The sequence below is a fragment of the Lynx rufus genome, unplaced genomic scaffold (genome assembly GCF_022079265.1).
Source record: "Lynx rufus isolate CCGP_SWC_20201006 ecotype Redwood Valley unplaced genomic scaffold, mLynRuf1.p SCAF_7, whole genome shotgun sequence".
NCBI lineage: Eukaryota > Metazoa > Chordata > Mammalia > Carnivora > Felidae > Lynx > Lynx rufus.
Window position 1 is genome coordinate 53,465,099 of NW_025814889.1, and position 21,936 is coordinate 53,487,034.

At 37.5% G+C, this 21,936-nt stretch overlaps 1 pseudogene; it reads left to right on the forward strand.

Annotated features, from left to right (window-relative positions):
* Window positions 1-20,699, forward strand: part of LOC124501864 (40S ribosomal protein S8-like) — a 63,420-nt pseudogene extending 42,721 nt beyond the window's left edge.
* The last annotated feature ends 1,237 nt before the right edge of the window (window positions 20,700-21,936 follow it).

Sequence of the window (21,936 nt, forward strand, 5' to 3'; positions counted from 1 at the left end):
ATAGCAAGTTATCTAACACAGGGAGGGGATTGTGGGAACCCCTGATTTATCACTGGCCAGTCAGAAGGTTTAGAGGCCTGGTCTTGTGACTGGTGTCTGAAGTGGGAGTTAGTCTTGGGATTGAATCCCGTGGTGCCTGCACTAACTCTGGGTTGTAAGTGTCAGAATTCAATTATATGACACCTGGTTCAGAGGCCTGGAGAATTGGTTGGTGTGGGACCCCCTCCCCCCACATATTTCATGTCAGAAGTGTTGTGTGTAGTTCCCCTCCACCACTGCACACACTTCACTAATAACCAACTTCTGCCAATACTTCCTAGACATTTCACAAACCTGGCTTTTCTTTCTCTTTTCCATCCCCACAGTCACTGTCCTTGTTCAGTTCGTTACCACCTCTGCACAGTCAATATAAATTCACACATCTCATAAGTTATCTCTTTTTCCTAGAACACTTCTTTCCCCCAAATTAACCTTATCCTGTGTCTGGTTAATCCTTTGGATCCTATACATCCCAGTTCAGGAGATTCCTGTGAGTCTTAGTGTCTTTTTTTTTTTTTTTTTTTTTTTTCTGGAAAGACTGCCTATATCCCTGGGAAGGTCAGAAGCCCTTCTGTTCTCAACATTATGAGTACAGCCCCCTCATTGTACTGACAACTTTGCTTTTTTGAGAAGTGGAAAGCCTATCTTTGTTGTCTCTACATTCTCAGAACATAACAGAGTACCTGCTCTATAACAGTTGCTCCATAAAATATTTCTTGAGGGCCTGAAGCTTGCTCTAAATGCCCCCTCGATAGCATCGGTAGAGTCAGCTGTGTTTCCACATATACTTCTTACCTTTGCTCGAGACATGAGCTACTCAAGAAAATGTCTTCCCTTCAGGTTTCATTCTCATTCAGTTCTACACATCTTTCTAAAATATGTATCTTACCATATCATTTCTCTCCTTTCTTTATCTTCCTATAATTCCCAAGGAAAGTTCAGGGTGAACCAAATATTCTGGTTTACCCTTTAATATCTTTGGATTTGCGCTTTGTCTATTTTGCTCAACCCCCTTCACTTTTCTATGTATATCTTTGGCACAGATTTATAGAACAACTGGTATTCTTCATAATGGTCATGCGTTTCAAGTTTTTATGGCTGCACACACACTTTCTCTTTTGCCTTAAACACCTTCCTCCTAATGCCTTCTCCTTTCTTCTAAATCCTGTCCCTCTGTTAAAGTGTCAGCTCTCTTGGGAAAGACTTCTCTGAGCCACCTCCGTCCACGTCATGTGCCCACATCTGAGTCACTGTTCTCATTACACTGCATGTTTCCTCCATGATGTACCCATCACAATTCACTATCACTGTCAATTTATGCCTCTCTTTCCTCTAGGTGAGTACAAACTCCTTGAGGGAAGGACCTCTGTCTTCTTGCACCTGCATTTTCAGCATTGAGTGCAGTATTTGACACATAGTATGAGATCAATTGCAAAGGAAAGAAGGAGAAGGGAGAAAAATAAAGAGAAGCAAAGAGAAGAAAGGGCAGTGGGCATATACTAATTTCCAGATATTTAAAACCATTCCAAATAGTAACTTCTTTAAACATAAGGGTCCCGGTAGCTGAACGATTGCTGTCCTCTCTGTTTCTACAGTACCTTAGAAAACAAACCTTAGTTTTACAATCATAATTTATTTGATCATTGCAAATGAATAGATTTTGGTAATCTTGCCATTTTTAAAGCTGTAGAAAAAGAACCACAAGAAATTCATGAAACTAGGAAGTAAGAAAATCAGGATGTGAATCAGTCTGATCAACACAAATCTGGATATTCTGATACCATACCCAGGAATGGCTACACAATTTGTGGAAAATAAAAGTGCAAAATTAAAATGTGGGGCATCTTGCTCAGAATTACTGAGAATTTAAGGCAATGAAAGTAGAGCATTAAACCAAGCTCAGACCTCTTCTAAGGTGGGGTGTGTGCAACTATACAGGTTGTACGGCCATGAAGCTGGCCTTTGCTGTACATTCCCATAATTCTATGGGGCTCTCATTCGAGTGCTAGGAATGGGATTGGCAGCACATTGATCAAAGGCAAACTCTGTCTTGTCAAACTAAGGATAACGAGAATTAGCATTAAGCACCAAGCACTGGGGGTAAGTGTTTTGGGTGTCATCTCATTAATCCTCACAATAGCCTTGTATCTTCTAAGATGACTTTCTCCCCACATCTTCATCAGCCAGCTCAGTCCTATGCCTTTTGAAGCATCAACTCTTCTGGGAAAGACTTCTTTAACCCCATTCCTCTACATGGTACGAATCATTGCCTTCCTACATGGTCTAAGTATACCCTTTACTGGTTCCAGTGTGTCACCTGTGTTGATTTTATTTTCTTACCTGATACAAAAACAAACTGAGACTGAGTCATAGCTAGGAAATAAATGTTGTTGAGAAGATTTAGGTTTACAGCTCCTTTCATTGCTAGCTCAGCATTCCGTTATGCTATTTTCACCTCTTTGAGGCCACTTAACCACCTAAAGTGTTCAGCATTGGCCACCTTTGTCATCACTTTGCTTTTATGCCCACAAAAGTAGTATACTGAGGGTTGAGGAAGGAGGTGATACCTGGTTTTCTTGGTGAAAGATAACATACTGGAACATATATAGGTCTTACCTAGGCTTTGTGACTTGTTGAAGGTATGACTCAGTGTATATGAGGGTAAGTATGCACCTTTGTCTCTCCAAAGCTGGGATTAAAAAAATAAGCCAAGAAGAATCATTTCTCTAAGAATAATACCTAACAAGCTATCACTTGCATCTGAAAAAGAGAGGCTAAATCCCTTTGCATTCCAGGAAGCTTGAAGACAATATTAGCATTTCTTACAGGATTTGGTTTCCTAAAATGCTAAATGATCTTAGTGTCATGTTGGAACTGCTCCGTTGGCAAAATAAACATTTTACCGTGATGTAATATAAAATTTTTAAGAGCTTGACTTTGCAATTTAAATTTTAAAACATATTTTAAAATGTAATATATATGCCTCTACCTTTAAATATGAGAATTAACATATAGAACCACAAAGTAGAGCTTAATGTTCTGCATATAACAGAAGACACATGGAAGCCAAAAATCAGCTTCTTAAAGTACAGTAACTGCTGAGATATGACCAAGATGAACATTTTTCTATGGTACACTTGGCTTAATTAATTGAAGATGAGGTCATTGATTTTTAGAAGGTGTTTAAAAAGTGCGGTTAGAGATTGACATTTTCTAAGGCGAATTCATGAATCTTTGATAATCCTCAAACAGAATAAGGAAGTACTGGTACAAAGGAGTCTTCTGTCCATCATATAAGCCCATGTGAAGTTAAATCAGTGAGGTTGTTGTTTTGTAACTGGATGTTAATTCTCCGCAAATAGTAGTAAAGCTCATAGTAATACAGAACCTAATGTGGAATTAATTTAAAAATTTTTTAGAAAGTAACTTATTTGTAGACATTCTTCCAGGATTTTGGGAAGAAACTGTAAAGAAGTGCAGGAGATCCTCTTGGGCACATCCCAGAAAATCTCACTAATTGTTAAATAGCCTCTCTATTGATTTCTGAGCACTTTCCCCCACTGTGGCTGGGGGAGGAATAGATGTACCCAAACTATTAAGTAAAGTGTGCAGCTGGGACTGACAGATCTAAAACGGACAGATTCACTGTGTCTGCCAACCTCAGCTTAGCAAGGGCTTTAGTCCAGATAACATCATTTTTTAACATTGTTTGATGGGCTTCCTTTCAGATATGTAGAAGTATTGCTTATCCCTTTAGCGCAATCTCTCAGCTTTTCGTTTAAAAAAATTTACGTTTATTTGTTTTTGAAAGAGAGAGAGTAAGTGGGGCAGGGGCACAGAGAGAGGGAAACACAGAATCTGAAACAGGCTCCAGGCTCTGAGTTGTCAGCACAGAGCTTGATGTGGGACTCAAACCCACCAATATTGAAATCATGACCTGAGCAGAAGTCAGACGCTTAACCGACTGAGCCACTCAGAAGCCCTCCCCGCCCCCCGCCTTTTTTTTTTTTTTTTTTTTTTTTTTTACTGTTGGGAAGGAGGTGATGCAATGAAAGTTCAAATACGCTTTCTTTTCTAGCTTTTCAAGTATATGACATTTATTCTAGTTGGCCCAAAAATTCATCAAACCTGGAGAAGATTAAGACATGTTATTGCAAGAAGGATGATGTAATAGCTTCTGACATGGAAAATAAGATTTTTCAAATTCTTTAAGTTTCCTTTCAGTGTATCAAGAACACTGGTGGATGAAGAAAAGGAAGAAGTTAAAATTCAGCCAGAAATGTGTGTTCTTTTTTTTTTTTTTTTTATCGTGGGCTGCTGCTCAAAGACAAAACGAGTAAATAAATGAGAGCAAATGAGACCAGTATTGGACTTTTGTGCCCACTTCTCATTTGAGACTCTGAGCCCTATAAGCTACCCCTTTAAGCTACTTATCTTATGAAGTAAATATTATTCTTCTCATTTTAAAAATTGACGGGGCGCCTGGGTGGCTCAGTTGGCTGAGCGTCCGACTTCAGCTCAGGTCACGATCTCGCAGTTCGTGGGTTTGAGCCCCGCGTCAGGCTCTGTGCTGACAGCTCAGAGGCTGGAGCCTGTTTCGGATTCTGTGTCTCCCTCTCTCTCTGACCCTCCCCCGTTCATGCTCTATCTCTCTCTGTCTCAAAAATAAATAAACGTGAAAAAAATTAAAAAAAAATGAGGCAAGTGGAGAGGAACAAGTTGCTCAAGGTTATTCAGATGGCATAGAACCTGGATTTGAACTCAGGACAGTGTGACTAACCACTCTTAACCATAATACCCTATATACTGCCTTTCTGTACTGCATTGTGAACAGAGCTATGGGGGGAAAAAGTTAATTAAAGTGGTGAAGACTGAAATAAAGTCAGCAAAATTTTAATATTTTGCAGTTATAGAATAAATGAGTTTCTAATTATATTGTTATTGGATATGATATGTCACTTGCCATGCTAGTGTCGTAGTCTTTTAAAATCTAAGATTTTGAGTAGAAATGGAAATTTAATATGTAGCTTGAACTTCTATGTTGGCTTGTTTAAAAAAAGTACAGCCTCTTTAAATTGTGTTTTTGTTCAGTTGCATCCAAACTAAAAGTATATCTTTTTATTTGAATGTCTTCAGTGATTTTGTTATTATTGATAATTATGAAAAATAATATAATTTCTGTTCTTGACTTATGAAGGATCATAAACTTCTATAATAGATTTGTAATTTCCTCAGAGTTTCAGAAAATAAATTAAACGCAACAATAAAGATGCTCTTTGAAGCTCTTTTTAATAGGGTGCTTTGTTAATATTCCAGTCATTCCCTTAGAGATGGTGGAAATATTTAATAATTGTTTTGGGAACCAGACTTTTGTATAAAAGAATATTTTGGGTCTTCATGTTATTTAATCCCATCATCCAACAGAATATAAACTACCTCCTGTCTAGATGTTATTTCCACTTTTAGGTTGTTGGCTCTTTATTCACATGTTTTAAAGGATTATTTCATAGCAGTTTATTTGAACTAAATGAGACATTTCTGACATCAACTTTTAAAACGTGATGGTTTTGGGGCGCCTGGGTGGCGCAGTTGGTTAAGCGTCCGACTTCAGCCAGGTCACGATCTCGCAGTCCGGGAGTTCGAGCCCCGCGTCGGGCTCTGGGCTGATGGCTCAGAGCCTGGAGCCTGTTTCCGATTCTGTGTCTCCCTCTCTCTCTGCCCCTCCCCCGTTCATGCTCTGTCTCTCTCTGTCCCAAAAATAAATAAAAAATTTGAAGAAGAAAAAGAAAAAAAAATTAAAAAAAAAAATAAAACGTGATGGTTTTGTTCTCTTTATTTAGTGTTTTGTAGATTTGCTGTCTCTAGCGCAAGGCTTGCTTTTGCTTGTAAACCTATAGTGTTACCAATTAAGTGATGTGGCAATTACAGTAATGTTAACTATCCTGAATTAAAATGCTCTCGGATAGTAAAGCAGCAGTTGAAAATCATTGGAATTTGAAAAAAATGTGTCATATGATCAACATATGACACATGCTGCATGATTTTTAATGTACAAGGTCTTAGCTGGAAAATGAAGGTGAGCCTGCTACATAATTTCATGCATAACATAGCATCAAGTGGAAGGGAAGAAGAAGACTGGAGCAAATGGGAATCCTGGCTTCCCAGAATAGTGAGGGAACCAAACGCGACTGAGAAAAGTGATAAGTAAATGGTCTAAAAATCGTTGGAGTTATCAACCAGCCAACTGGTTGATTAGATTATATTAGATTAGAATGAGAGACAAAGAAATATTTCAATGTATGATTTATAAGTAGTTTTCTACAAAAGGGAAAACCTTCAATGCTAAGTGAAAAAAAGTAAGAATATCATCAAACATAGTAAATGAGATCAGTTTCTTCTCAGCTTACTCAATAACACATTATGAGAAAACTGTGCAGGGAAAATGTAGGTGGGACCCAATGAAAATGTCAAAATCTATCCTGATCGAAAAGAAACTCCTACATTTCATCAAAGTAGGAAAGATAACTGGGAACAACTTACATAAGTGTGTCAAAACTTCTCTGCAACAAGTTGCAATAAAATGTGTGGCCTAGCCTGCAACAAAATCAAAATTGTGGGAATTTTAATGAAGTACCTGTGGAATTGAAAGAAGAAAACATAATGCATTTATCATCATGCCTGTTTGAATTTACAAGTGATATTGTTTGGTGAATACGTAAAAAAGTTGTGAAAAGTTCTCAGTTCTATCATGTCTTCATATGATACCACTCACGAACGTGCAGAAAGGTGAACACTTCTTAAAAATGGGTCACCAGAACAAAGATATTATACATGAGCTATGAAAGTTGCAAAACAGAGCTTGACGTATATTTCATCTTACATATTGGTATAATGAAGATGCATCTGGAGATAAGCAGATGACTGGTGAATCGAGTGTTTGGCTGGCAGATTCCAAATTTAAAATTATAATTTCCTTAAAACGTTTTTTTTTAAATATCCTGTGCTGTTCTTAGAATTCTTTCTCATGAGCAATAAAATTATATTACAGACCCTTTTTCTTTGCTTTCAAAAAATAAGCATTATTCCTTTTTGTTCTTTTTTTTTTTTGTCAGAGAGAGATAATACATATTTTAAATCCATTTGGGAAGAAGTGAAAACATATATCACAAACTAACCTCTGAAGCTTTCAAAGTACCCACGCCCTCTCTTCAAAGGAGGCACAATGTCAACGCATAATGAATTTTTCTTATTTCATGGAATGAAGTCTCATATAAAGCAACATGAGGATGTTCACTGAGAGCAAAATTTTGTCTGTTTTGTTCACTCTACTCCCTGCACCTGGAACAGGACCTAGCACGTGGTAGATGCCCAATAAATATTTTATGTAGAACTGATTGAATAAATGAATAAATAAGTGAATGAATAATTATAGGCATATATAACCCTAGAATTCTAATTCGCTGAAATTTTGCAAATCCTAACTTCATCCATGAGTGTATCAACATAATCAGTATGGGCATTTGATGTATTTAATGTGGTATTCATAATGACGCTCACTCAAACCTGGCAATGTTTTGAGTTGGCCAATTGCTACAGCAAGGCACGTGATTTATTTCCATTCCATTTCATCCTTAAAATTACTTTAAAATTACCGTGAAAATAGAAAAATAATACTAGTTGCTGGCATTGATGGATATCAGGAAAGAATTGATAATCAAATTGATGGAGTCAGAAGGGCTTAGTGGCCCTGGGAAAAGATTTGCCACATCAACAGAGAGAAAGTGATGCTTCACTAATGACACCCCTCAGAGCTTATTACTGCAATATTATATGTTCTCATTATTCACATTTTGGATTTTAGCCTCTCACTTCTAACAAACACTGCTTTGGTTATAATTCAATGTGATGTCTGTTTAATTGCTAACAATAGCATTAGGGAAGTTAACATTATTTTATTAAAAGCTTCTACTTTTGGGGCACCTGGGTGGCTCAGTCTGTTGAGTGCCCCACTCTTGATTTTGGCTCAGGTCATGATCCCAAGGTCGTGGGACCAAGCCTTTTTCTGGGCTCTGTGCTGAACATGGAGCCTGCTTACAATAGTGTCTCTCTCTCTTCCTATGCCCCTGTCCCCCACTTGCACACTCCCTCTGTCTCTAAAATTAAAAAAAAATCTCCTACTATTATTAAAATTAACGACCCAGTTGAAAGATTGCTCTCAAATTCCCCATATAGCGTTCATTTTGTTTTATTTAAAGTCCTTACCTAGAGTACCGACCACTACCAATTCCTGGGAATCACATCCATTTCATAGACCTATCTGAATTATAAGCATTAGCATTCAGCCCATTAGGCATCTTGAGAGTAGGAATATAGTCCATGTTTTTAACTGATTAGGGAGTTAAAGTTATATAATAGGACTGAATGGCCAGTTTCTAAAAAAGCAGCTCTCCAGTTGACCTCAAAGGAAACCCAAGAGGATGAAATTGTTTTCCCTAGGTTTACCAGTGGATGCTTTGCCAATTGTCCTCACTTCCAATAGTTTATAATGCCTCTGTTCATTTTATAGTATTGCACTTCCATTCTTGTATTTTGTGTTATTCCTTCAAGCCCTTTAGTCTGCCTGCTTTACTTTATCCCTCGGTTTTGGAACTTCTATGTTTTAAGTGGTATTTGTTGACATTCAGTTCCAGCTCCCTGTATGTCATTTTGGGGTTTGGAGTATTCATTTCCTTACTTGGTTTCATCTCCCATGTGTGCATATGACTCTACATACATGTGTCTAGGATTCATGAGCCCCTTCTGCTCCTAGTGTGGCAAGCGTCACACCCTGGACAGGAGGGGTTAACATGTCACACCCCCTCTGGTCACAGCTCTAAAATGCACATCTTCTCATGTCATGCTCTTTCTTACAATCCTTTAATACCTCCCTGGGATGATGCTGACATTCCTTAACAGTTCCTGTGAGACTTTCCATGATATGGTCCAGGCTCACCTCTCCAAGGCCACATTTCATCATTTAATCTCTGGCAATATTGAAATGTTCTCAGTTCTCCAAATCTGTTCCCTCTCCTTTCACATGCTTCTTCCTGTGCTAACAACACATACCTCCCTAATGCCATTTACCCTCAGGACTCAGGTTATGTACCCTGTCCCTTGGAAGACCTTCACTACCACCTTGCAGATTATACATAGTCAAGCCACCTGCTCCCTGGCCCCTTGTACTATCAGAGAACAACTGATCCCCTAGATTTTGATTACCTATTTACTTTACTCCCTACTGACTTTAAGGTTCTTGAAGACAAGACCTGTGACTTGTTCACTATTTTATGTGTAGAAAAATACTGAGCGCAAATTAACCAGGCAATATTCTTTCATAAACAGAAAGGTAGGTGTTTTGCCTTATTCAGCATTGTATTCTAAAGACTCAAAATCATGAATGTTTTCTTCCTGATTCCTCTAGATTTCTATGAATTTTTCCAAGTATTTGAATTTAAGCTTATGTAATAAAAAACAACTCACTTTTTGCTGTTTTAAATTATGATTTAAAAATTTTAAATTACCTTTGAGCATTGCCTTGGCTAGTTCCTGTAAATTTTGGCTATAATTTAGTCATCATTATTAATTCCTGAATAGTTTATAATTATAGATTTATAGTTTTGGTCTAATATTTAAAAGACCTCTTGTATAATTTTTTTAATGTTTATTTTTGAGAGAGAGAGAGAGAGAGAGAGACAGAGTGCAAGTGGGGGAGGGCAGAGAGAAAAGGGAAACAGAGAATCTGAAGCAGGCTCCAGGCTCTGAGCTGTTAGCACAGAGCCCGACATGGGACTTGAACCCATGAACTGTGAGATCATGACCTGAGCCGAAGTCGGATGCTTAACTGATTGAGCCACCCAGCTTCCCCTTTAAACGACTTTTTGAATTGTTAAATGATTGGGATCCTTCTTTAATATTTCTTCTATAAATATCTAGTTTCACTCTTTTGCAAAGTAAATATAGATAGCAATTTTTGGACACTTGGAATTTATGTAGGTTTTTTTGGCAAAATATATCTTTGCTATATATAGATATGTTTTAAGGGTCATTTATACTAGTTAACTGTTTAAAGCCTTACACAATCTGAAATATATACAATTCTGAATTTATTAGTCTTCATTATATATATTTTATATAATTGATTAAGGGCTAAGAAATGTGTATTTAGTTGTGCCTATGCCTTATTATCATTAAATGCCAAGAAATTTTCTTTATATATTTTGACACATTTTACAAGTTTTATTTTTTATTATTTTAAAGATCCTCTTTCATCCATGTTAAAAAAATCTACCTTCTGTTCTACTTTGTTCAAACTTATAATAAGGTTATTTGTCTCATTTTTCTTAATAATGCCTAACTCACTGCCACCCACTGTTTTATGTGTTACCTTTCCTTGCTGGTTTGCTTAAGTTCTGTCTTTTTAAGTAAAGCTCATTTGATTTTGGAGTGCTGTGAAATGTCCCTTCTGTCTCCCCTCAAGCCAAATGAGAGGGGATTCAAGGAAGCCCCTTAAAGAGGTTGCCTTGTGTGCTGGGGTTTGGGGCACAGTTTGTTGCCCTAAGAGCTACAAGACTCACTGCCTTAGGAAAAACTTGCATCGCCAGAGGTCTGTGGAAAGAAGAATTCATGAATGCTTTCTGGCAACTCCTGAGGGCCACATAGAAGAGAGAGACATAACTGCAGCCCCCTTTCAGGGGTGATAAGCTCTTGAGAAAATGTAATGGGCCTCAGAAAATCAGGCTGAAGTCCTGAATGTCCACGCAAAGGAGACCTCACTTGTGTTATGAATGCAATAATGGGAGACCCTGTGCCCAGTGACAGTTCCATAGAAATTACAAAGATGCTCCATGAGAAAGAATCAGCCTTAAATCCCTGCCAAGCCCAGAGGAAAACAATGCCAGATTACACTGGTGCCTGTCAAATAAGAACTTTCTTGGAGTTTACAGCTCTCTAACACCTCTGTGAAATCTAGAAGATCAGGATGCAGGCTGTTGACAAAGAGGAGAAAGTGAAATAAAGGAGGTAACTGGAGCCCTCCCCACACTGCAGGCTTACAACCCATTCCTTAACCTGAGCAGGAAGGGAAGAAGTTGTTGTTGTTTTTAATAACAATTATTGTGGGTCTTGTTTAACAGCCATATATATTACTGACATATAGTTGACACACAATGTTACATTAGTTTCAGGTGTACAACATGGTAATTGGACAAGATTATGCCTTATGCTATGTTCACCACAGATGTAGCTACCATCTGTCTCCATACAAGGACCGCTATTACAATACCATTGACTATATTCCCTATGTTGTACCTTTCATGGCCGTGACTTACTCATTCCATAATTGGAAGCTTTTATCTCTCACTCCCCTTCACCCATTTTCCCCATCTCTTCACCCCTCCTCTCTGGCAACCATCAGTTAGTTCTTTGTATTTATGGGTCTATTTCTGCTTTTTGTTTGTCTATTCATTTGTTTTTTAGATTCCACATGTAAATGAAATGATATAACATTTGTCTTTCTCTGTCTGACTTATTTCACCTAGCAGAATACCCTCTAGGTCCATCTATGTTGTTACAAATGGCAAGATCTCATTCTTTTTTACGGATGATTAATATTCCTCTGCGTGTGTGTGTGTGTGTGTGTGTGTGTATGGTACATATCCAGTGTATACCACATTTTCTCTATTCATCTATATGGGCACTTGGGTTTCTTCCATATCTTGGCTATTGTAAATACTGCTGCAATAGTCATAGAGCTGCATATACCTTTTTGAATTAGTATTTTCGGGTTTTTTTGTTGTTGTTGTTAAATATCCAGCAGTGGAATCACTGAGTCATATGGTATTTCTATTTTTAATTTTTAAGGAACTTTCATACTGTTTTCCACAGTGGCTGCACCAATTTACATTCCTACCAACAGTGCACAAGTTTCTTTTTTCTCTATATCCTTGCAAAAACTTGGGGAATGGAGGAAGTTTTAAATGCAGTTGGGAGTCTTGACCATTACTTGGGAATGATCATTTAAAGATTAAAATTAAATGTTTTATGACTAAAAGTGAGCAGAGGACTTTTTGTTTTCGGAGAATGATTAGAAAAGCCTTGGGATCTGCTTAGACTTCATTGAAGGGGCACAGGATTAGTCTCACAGAACAGATTTGAATGAGCAGTGAGGGAAGAGAACAGAATTTTCTGTTTAATTCTAGGGAAACTGTTTCAGTGACAGCATACTTTTCCCTCTGTGTGTTTTCCTGGATCAGTGGTTCTTACATGTTGATGCAAATCAGAACACCTGGAGAACTCAGAAAGAACACTGAAGAGTAGGCTCATCGAAGAGAATAAGCCTGAGCTTCTTGAGTTATACCAGCTTCCCAGGTGATTCTGATTCCAGCTAAGGTTTGAGAACCACTGTCTTGTCGGTGGAAAAATGGATGAGGCTGTGTCATGAGCTGCTTGCTAAATGCAAATTAAATCAGAATCCCTTCTGGAAGTTATCTGTAACTGGACTCAGTCCTGTTTTTCAAATTGCTTATTCTTCCTGTCTGTGTTTCAACCTTATTCCTTTGTCTCATTTATTTACATCCTAAAGAACTAATGTCCTCACCACTCCATAACCATTCTACCTTATCTTGTATCTAATTACCATAATTAGGGTGCTTCATATTCTATTTTAATTTTATACATCATCAGGCTGTGTGCTGAAGGCCCAGGAAAGGACTTTGGCCTTGATACAGTGAGGTCTTAATTAAGGAAGATTCTTCCCCCATTTCTCTAGATTTATTATTTTGGCCTAACATCCTTTTATGTTAACATAATTTAGTTTACAAATCTACACATTGGACAATTAAGCTTTTTATTTTAATTTTCCCCTTCAGTTAATCATCAGTATTTTAAAAAAATCCATTTGCTGTATTGATGAATGTATCAATGACTTGTATATTAGTTTCCTCTGGTTGCTGTAACAAATTACCACACATTTCAGTGGCATAAAATATATTTTCTCACAATTCTGGAAGCCAGAAGTCCAAAATCAGTTTCACTAGGCAAATCAGGTGCTGGCATGGCTGCACTGAGCCCTCCAGAGGCTCTCGGGGAAAAATCTGTTCCTTGCTTCCTTCAGCTTCTGTGGCTGCTAGCATTCCTTCATTTGTGGCCGCATCACCAGCATCTTCAGATCTCTCTGCTGCATCTTCACACTGTTTTCTCTCTTCTACGTGTGTCCGTCTCATAATTCCTTCTGTTTCTCTTGTATAAGGAGACATGTGATTCCATTTAGGGCCAACCAGGTTAACAAGGATAAGCTCTTCATCTCAAGGGCCTTAACTTGACCACCTATTTTGCCATATAAGGTAATAATCACAGGTTCTGGGGATAAGGAAGTGAGTATTTGGGGGGGGACCCAGTTTTTCAGCCTACCACAAATTATATTGCTGTGACATTATGACCTCTGTAATATTTCGCTGTGTAAATACACCAGTTTATTTATATCGATGGGTCCCTGGGTAGTTTTCAACTCTCTGCTATTTTAACTGGTGCTGTTAGAAGATTCTTGCCCATGTCTCCTGTTGTATGGATGCATGAGCTTTTGTAGCATGTATGCCTAGGACTAAAAATTCTGGTCATGGAGTGTGTGAATGTTCAAGTTTTGGAGGCAAGGTCAAACTGTTTTCCACAATGGTTTCACTACCTTTACAATGGTAATATACAAGAAATCTTGGGAGTCTACAACCTCCCTGATACTTGGCATTTTCGCATTTCTAAAGTTGTGCAAACTTAATGGCTGTAAAATGGTATCTCATTATGGTCTTAATTTCCCTGCACTAATCATTAATAATATTTAATATATTTATTTTTTAAGTTTATTTATTTTGAGAGAGAGAGAAAGAGAGAGAAGAAGGGAGAAGGGCGGGATAAAGAGAGAGAAGGAGAAAGAGAATCCCAAGCAGGCTCCTTACCAGCAGCATAGAGCCCGATGTGGGGTTCCAACTCACAAACTGTGAGATCATGACCTGAGCCAAAACCAAGAGTCAGATGCTTAACTGACTGAGCCACCCAAGTGCCCCTATTATCATATATTTATTGTCAATATGCACTTTACCTACAGTTAAATGTTTGTGTCTTTTTATCCATATACTTTCTGCTTTTCTTATTGATTTTTAAGGAGTTTTAAAAGATATATTCTTTATAGCAGTCTTCTGTTGTTGCAAATGTGCAAATGTTTTCCTTCATCATAACCCTTCCACATCCCCACCTGTTTCCTTAAGGTGTTTTGTATGAATAAAATTTCTTACTTTTGATACAGTACTGTTTATTTTTTGTTTTTGTTTTTGGTTTTTGTAAATTAAGAAATCTTGGGGCGCCTGGGTGGCTCAGTCGGTTAAGCGTCCGACTTCAACCAGGTCACGATCTCGCGGTCCGTGAGTTCGAGCCCCGCGTCAGGCTCTGGGCTGATGGCTCAGAGCCTGCAGCCTGCTTCCGATTCTGTGTCTCCCTCTCTCTGCCCCTCCCCCATTCATGCTCTGTCTCTCTCTGTCCCCAAAATAAATAAACGTTAAAAAAAAATTAAAAAAAAAATAAAAAAAGAAATCTTTACGTAGTAAAGACTTAAAGGTAAGACCTTACCATTAAGGTCTTAAAAATATTCATCTATATTTTCTTCTAGATGTTTTATATTTCCATTTTTGCATTTAAAATCCCTATTTCACTTAGAATTGTTTTATTATTAAATATTATTATTATATGCAGTAGGGATCAAATTTGGCCTTTTTCTGTAATAGATAACTTTTTTCCCAACTCCAGTTATTAAACAGTTCCTTTTTTCCCACCTCTGCATATATCAAATTTCCACCCTGAAGTAGCCCTATTTTGGGAGTTCTTTATCTACTCTGCTGGTCACTTGGTCTCTATTACTATGGCAGCCATTGTCTTAATTATCCTGGTGTCATCATAAGCTCCAATTGTTTAAATTTCCTTAAGTAATATCTTAGGTTAAAAAATGACCTCTATGGATGAAATATATTTGCATTGTAAACATTTTTTTGAAAATATACATTTTTGAAAGGAGTGGAATTAGTTAATTCTGAAACCAGACATTTATTAAATATTCTAGTATGGAAGAAATAAAAATGTCTTCTTACTATTGGTATATTTGGGATTTTATTTGTAGAGTCAGCATATTATAAACTAAAGAACCACAAGTTTTAAATTCAAGGTTAGTGTTCACCAAAGGTACTTATGGGTTGCTACTTGTTTTTCCAAGTATAAAATGGGCCTGATGCAGCTTACACCTCAAAGTGAATTTTTTGGTGATAAAAATGACAGATTTCACATTTTCTAATTAAGTGAGGCTTAGTCTTTGCATGTGCTTGAGATTTTAGTCTATTTTAGACAATCAAGTTTCAGCACATTGGAAACATGCACTTTAACTTAGGGGGTACATTCAAAGTAGTTTCTGATAAGTTGATTTGCTTGGAGAAGATTGAGGGGGCAAGTCACTGTAACTTGCTGACTGCACTTTCATAGATTTGGTGTCACCTGAGGGGAGGCTAACTGGCTTGAGGATGCACACTGAAGTATGACTCCAGGTCCTCTAGTCTGCCCTATATTCTAGAGCAGCTTAAAAAACATACACAGATTTTTTTATACTTAATGGGCACCAACTCTGAGCTAAAACTAATTGCTGGGAACCGGCCCCACTGAGTCCACTGTTGAGTGAGAATTTTTGAGAGGTCAGTTGCTAAGCATAATCCTGATATGAAACATCATACCCTAAGTCCCTTCTCTGGATTTTCTCAGTTCTTCCATATAAAGTTGAAGTAGATATCATTAACAACCAACTGGATCGTCATAGTAACATCTTGATCAATACAGTCAGCGCTGGGCGCCTGGGTGGCTCAGTCGGTTAAGCGTCTGACTTTGGCTCAGGTCATGATCTCACGGTTTGTGAGTTCGAACCCCATGTCGGGCTCTGTGCTGACAGCTCAGGGCCTGGAGCCTGCTTCAGTTTCTGTGTCTCCCTCTGTCTCTGACCCTCTCCATTCAGGCTCTGTCTCTCTGTCTCAAAAATAAATAAACATTAAAAAAAATTTTTTTTAAATGCAGTAAGCACCATTTGGTAGGAATCACCAAATAGTAGCACAACTGCAACTCCCACTGACAGAATGAGTTCCATCCTCTTTGCCTATTTTACTCAATACAAGTTCAGAGTCTAACATGGAAGCGTCTGTTTGGAGATGCCAATACCCTAAGTGCTGGGAGTGGGAGACAAATACAGGAGTGGGTTTTGCTCTTTTCAGCTTCTATAGTGGGAGATAGTTCAACAAAGGCATATGATGGGGAATTCTCCAGATATACAAAGGTATTTCAGATTCTAGGCAGCCAAAGAAACACAAGTGTAATTTGCCCAAAGTCACTGAGCTAAGTGAAAGAGTCCAACTGCAAATCTTTCTACTCTAAGACTCATGGTAGATACTGTGTATGATTAGGTAAACAGTGATAATATTTTGGATTTATAGCATTTCTCAGCAAGTAAACAAACCCTGAACCACTTTGACACTTGTTTGCACTTAAAAAATTTAGTAGTTTGAATAATTTATTACTTTATGTAACAGATGACCAACCTGAGAGAAAGAGACACTAAATGGCTTCCCCATGCAAATAGTCGATAGTAGATTTACCATTATTTGTTTTTCCTGACTCTGTTTCAGCCTACTACTGTCCATTACCTGCCCTTGGAAAAGAAAAGGATATGGCTACAAATGAAACACTTTGAAGCTGAGTGATGTGTTTTCCTCCCCCAGGCTTTTTGTATGATGCAGGAGGTTAGTAACAGGAAAACTGAAATTTAGGAGATACAGAAAATAATGGATTTGGTCCGACTGGACTATGAGAGGATTAGAGCTGAGTTAAATTATCATAGCTTTAAATAATGCAAAGTCCAGCTTAAATGGAAAGGTACTCTCAAAACTTCTTGGCATATTTCCACTTTAATAATCCAACACCATCTGTGAAAACAAAATGAGTATTATAGGTCTCCACTAAATGGATTATATGTTTCTTAGCAGACACCTGTTCAGAGCACTTAGGTATTAGGTGACTCAGGGATCTAAAACACATCCATATCTATTGATTGAGCCTAGATATCGAATCTAAATGTCGGGAAATACAGTGGCAGTTTTAGAGAAAAAATATCATGGAAAAATATTATATATCCAGTTTAAGCTCTTTGAATTTGAGATTATCAAAGGCATAGTCTTATTCATTTGCACAGAATGGCTAATTTATGAAATGTGTTCACAGTGCAGACACACTGTCAAACATTGGCTACTACTAGGGCAGTGCAGGTGTGTGGTCATATATTATGGGCTATAAGTTGGGGAGTTAGGGAGGCCTGTCCATCCACTGGACTGACAACCTAGGGTTTCTCTATAATGTTAGGTGTGTCTGGCCAATCTGGCTGAATGTGGTGGCCCTGGATTTGTCACTAAAATTTGGGTCGGCTTAGTCCAGAGTTTTCTTTCCTTTATCTTGTGTTCTTCAGGACCTGGTAAAAAAGCTATAATAAAGATAAGTATAGACTTGAATTTTGTTACAATTTAATTTGTGCTGTAGAAATACACTGAACTTTGAAAAGCAAGCACAGTGGTTCAAGAAAAAGCAAAAATTAAATAGGAGGGTATACACATTGCAAGTAAATGTAGCCCACACTCCAATAATACTTTAGAATTAAAAGAAATCAGAATCACCCAGGACTCTGATATATAGGAGAATGAATGCTTTTCAAACTTGAGTTTTTGTGCATGTATGCACAAGGACCTAGGAACAGTTCGATATCTTTTGAAAAATAATATGTTTAGTGATAAAACTCAGTCTGAAATAAGAAATAACATAACTCATCATGTTTCTTGAACGTGGGGGCTAAAGTATGCATATTCCAGTGGATATTGCTGTGGAGAAATGCATGAAGATAAATAAAAGCAGGCTTAGACAGATATAGCTATTATTCTGTTCTTCAGGACTGGAGGAAAGGAAACGGGTAAGGTAGGACGGCCCAAAAGAAAAAAAAAAGGTAGATAGAAGTTTGTCCTAGAAGTTTCTTTTCCACCTACTTTACTGGGAGTCCTGCCACCCAATACATAGACTTATAAAAAATGGGAAAAATGACTTTAAGCTAACCTGATGATGCTGTATAGTAAATGCATCCTCCATTTAGGTAATACATTTGTGACTTGGAGTGCTGTTGTGGAACATATTTGGGGATAGACACATCAGCACACTTAGGCTTAATTAAAAAAAAAAAAGTAGGAGAAAGTAGAAATTGCTCTTGGTCCTGGAAGATAATTGTTTTTCTTATTAATCAAATCTCATTCATAGGTTAGCAAAGAGAAGAGATAATAGAAGTAAGTCTTTAAAACAGAAGGATGTTTGAAAATGGCTATTTTAAGATTTTTTACTCTAGGACAGTGTGTCCTGACCTTTAGTGCTTATAAGCATCGCCAGAAGTAGCAAAAAAAAGTAAAAAAGGGTAGATTCATATGCTCCATCAGCAGAAATTCTGATTTGGTGGGTCTAGGGGAGCTCAGGTATTTTAATTCTTAAAAAGCTTCTAGGAGATTCTGAAGCAGATGGTCTTGAGAGAATGTGATGATCCCAGGTCCACAATGAACAGAATTCCTGTTCAGTTCATCAGGAGCAAGGCTCTTACCTGTGTGTAATACAGCTCCAGAGTCTAAAATTTAAGATAGAGAATTGTAAGTGAAGAACTGGAAAGGAATTGCAAGGAGCTGAATAAAAATATTTGTTTGTATTGTGAGAGCTGATAGGAGGACTTTTTTTTGAATTGAAAAAAACTGACGTACAACAAGGTAAAGCTTATGTTCTTTATTTCTAGCAGATTGGTTTTAAGGGATTGTTTATATTTTGTCTCCCTTAATCATATCATTAGCAGTAACGGTTGGTTAGGGGATTTTAGAGGTTTTTTTTTGTCAATTACAAGTGTTAGAATACACAGAAATAGATAAAACTCTGAGTAATGTAAACAAACATCCACCCAAACAGGCGGTATTTGAATATGTCATTGTAATAGAATATATAAATGTGAAGATATTTCTGTATCTGCATTTACAAGACATATCTATTTCTACTATAGATTCTCTGAGGAAAATGTTTAATATATTTTTTTTTACTATTTGCTTATAGTTCATAAAACAAAAGTGTTGCTTCTTAGGAGGTTGAAAACAGTAACTGAATATAAAGTTACCACATAGCTTTCTGGATACTAATCATCAAAGAAGAGTTCTGGAGCTAGTACTCGTCTATGGACTGGAATTTATTGACTTAATTATAACATTGCTAAGTATGAAAAAAAATCAATGCACCAAAAAAAAAATACATAGAAAACACTTATACTGGGACTTTTTCATTATGGATAAGAAAACAGGACAAGAGTTTTGAAGAATGTTATTATATATACCACTAAAATTGCTTCCAATGGAAATTCAAAGGAATAGAATGGTGTGATCATGAAATTAAAAAATGTTAAAGAATAAAGCAGAACATGGCCTAACATAATATGCTGCAGGGGGGGATGTAATGTGTGTTGAAAGACAAACAAAATAAATATAAGAAATTAGGCCAATTAAAGACAAGAAGGACTTATGACAATAACCTTCTGAGTTTCCCCAGAGAGGTTAAGAATGCTCTCTGAAGATGGGAACCCATGAGGCAAATGGGCCCAGATGATTCTAAGGAAGAAGAAAAAAGGAAGCAATGATCATGAAATTACAGATCTGGGAGGGATTTGAAAGATTAGTCACATGCCGTCTGCAGCAGTCCTTCAAGTTGATGGCCCTACTGCCACAAACATCACATAGAATGGCCTCTCTAGTCTCCATTGATGATTCATAGAATACATCTTTAATAGTCTCCCTTGACTCATTTTTTATATCTAGTAACCTGTCCTACCCTATGTCCTGCTCTTAAACTTCTTTTTTTACTAACCTATTTTTACCTCTGTCTTATACTCTGAACTTGACAGTTATATTAAGGCTTTGGCTGTGACCATACTCTGCTCTCCACATTCAACCAGTCATTGTTGGTACTCTCATATCCTGACACATCCTCAGATCTTCACCGCCACCCCTCCGCCCACCCCAGTTTGCTCTCTTTTGCCCTGCGACCAAGACTTACTTAAATCCAACCTCTTAATTGGAAAGCTAAATAAATGAAGTTCTACAGAAGTTATGTAGCTTACATAAGATACATAAGACATTCAGATAATCAGTAGACATAATCCTGGTCTGTTTTCAACCATCCCAGTTTTATTTCTACCTAGAGTTCTCTTTTTAGTACTAGTATCAATGGGTAGATACATACATTTTAACTCAGGTCCTCCTCCTAGTAATTTTTTTCTTCAGCTCACTCAGCAGTAGGTTGTCCAGAAAGGGATGCTGACACAAGTTCCTGTGCTCCACTCATCATTGTTGTAGCGTGATTCCTTAGACACCCGGCACGCCTTAACCCTCCAGGTGTTGCGTGACTTGCTGTACACAGCACGGTCCACAGTCCAGCAGCAGCAACACTGCCTGGAGTTTGTGAGAAATGCAGAATCCCAGACCTGCTCCACCCACTAGCATCAGAATCCACATGTAATCTTTGTCCTGATGAGAGGAAGGGAGACTGAAGCTGCAGAAGCAAAACTCCTTGTTTTGAATTTTGTTAGCAATTATGTTGGGACAGTCATTTACCCTCTACTCTTTTTACTTTAAAAAATATTTCATTACTATTTTTAATGACTAGTTTTTTTTAAGAGCAGTTTTAGATTCACAGCAAAATCAAGAGGACAGTACAGAGTTTCTCCACATCACCCTCTGTCCCCACACATGCACAGCCTTCTCTTTTATCAACAACATCCCTCATCAGAGGGGTACGTTTGCTGCAATTGACGAACCTCCACTGACATATCATGATCACCCAAGGTCCATTGTTTTATATTAGGATTCACTCTTGCTGCTGTACATTCCGTGGGTTTGGACAAATGTATAATGACATGTACCCATCATTATAGGACCATTCCGAGCATTTTCGCTTCCCTAAAAATCTTCTGTGCTCTGCATATTCATCCTTCCCTTTTTCCCCATCCCTGACAATCACTAATCTTTTTAATGTCTCCATTTTCAGTATGGCATATAGTTGGAGTCATGCATAGGTAGCTTTTTCGTATTGACTTCTTTCACTTAATCACATATGCTTAAGGTTCCTCCATGTCTTTTCATAGCTTTATTGCTCATTTATTTTTAGTGCTGAATAATATTCCATTGTCTGATGTACCACAGATGTTAACCTACTGAAGAATAAGTTGGTTACTTCCAAGTTTTGGCAATTATGAATAAAGCTGATACAAATATCTATGTGCAGGTGTTTGTGTGGATATGAATTTTCAACACCTTTGGGTAAATATCAAGGAGCATGATTGCTGGATTATATAGTAAGAATATGTTCCCTTTGGAAGAAATCACCAAACTGTCTTCCAAAGTAGCTATACTATTTTGCATTCTCACCAGCAATCAATGAGAGTTCCTGTTATTCCACATAATCACCAGCATTTCATGATGTTGGTGTTCCAAATCCTGGCCATTTTAATAGGTAAATAGTGGTATCTCATTATTGTTTTACTTTCATTTTCTTGGTGACATACGGAATATCTTTTCATGTGTTTATTTGCTGTCTGTATATCTTTAGTATCTTCTTTGGTAAGATGTCTGTCAAGGTCTTTGGCCCATATTTTAATCAGATTGTTTCTTTTCTTAGTGTTGAGTTTGAGTTCTTTGTATATTTTGCACAATAGTCCCTTATCAGCTGTGTTTTTAG